This window comes from Propithecus coquereli, unplaced genomic scaffold (assembly GCF_000956105.1).
Source record: "Propithecus coquereli isolate 6110/MARCELLA unplaced genomic scaffold, Pcoq_1.0 Scaffold376, whole genome shotgun sequence".
Classification (NCBI taxonomy): Eukaryota; Metazoa; Chordata; class Mammalia; order Primates; family Indriidae; genus Propithecus; species Propithecus coquereli.
Window position 1 is genome coordinate 1,008,932 of NW_012149463.1, and position 1,102 is coordinate 1,010,033.

Genomic DNA, 1,102 nt, shown 5'->3' on the forward strand with positions numbered 1-1,102 from the left:
AAATTCCTGCCTCTTTGTCAGATAGCACTTGTACCATGTATACAAATTACTAGCTCATTGGGTAAACATCTATACCTGTGGATAGTACCCAGAGCTGAGGAGAACGTCTAACAGACTGAATGGGTTCTTCCCATACTTATGTTTCCTGATATTCGAGAAATCTCCTCTGAGATTTTACCATACTATGGAAATCCAAAAATCACCCCACCCAATATCAACGTTTTAAGAGTTAATTATTGTTTAGACATGTCTTAGTCTGTTTGGGCTGCTATAACAGAAATACCATGGACTGAGTGGCTTGAACAATAAACACGTATTTCTCACAGTTGCAGATGCTGGGAAGTCCATGATCAAGGTGCCAGAATAATCAGTGTCTGGGGAAGGCCTGCTTCCTGGTACGCAGATGGTCATCATCTTGTTATGTCTTCACACGGTGGAAGGATAAGGGAGGTTTCTGAAGTCTCATTCATAGGGCTCTAATCCCATTCATGAAGTCTCTGCCCTCATCACCTAATCACCTCCCAAAGGCCTAACCTCCTAATACCACTCCAGTTAGGATTTCAATGTATGAATTTTGGGGAAACACAAAAATTCAGTCCATAGCAGTCAAATTTGTAGGAAATATTATTGATTAGATGCATTGGGTATGGATGTATTATCACAATATGTGTGAAAACATAAAGATTAAAATCAAGGTGAAGAACAAAAAAACCCATCTACTTACATGTGAGAGAGATTCATAAGAGGTCTAAACATCCTTTGCTGGATATTTGAAATTTCAATTCCTTCTAGGCTGCTAAAAATACCAAATTAATAATCAATCAAAAGAATATGTGTTATACATAGTATAATAAAGCTAGTTTTTGTGAAGGACAATTTAATAGAATGTTTTTAGTTTACAGTTATTCTGAATGAAATATTCATAGCCCACTCTAGACACTTCCCTAACTCCTCTTTTTGATTGTGTTATTTATATACATATTATCTTCCCTATTTGATTTTTTTGGATCCTCACAGATCATGGCACAATGCTTTGTGTATACTACATACTTAATAAATATTTGTGGAATAGGTGAACAGCATTATTCTTTGGACAATATTA

General features: G+C 35.9%; 1 protein-coding gene across 1 annotated transcript in view; it reads right to left on the bottom strand.

Moving 5' to 3' along the window:
- Positions 1-1,102, bottom strand: part of RXFP1 (relaxin/insulin-like family peptide receptor 1) — a 142,233-nt gene that overhangs the window by 6,439 nt on the left and 134,692 nt on the right.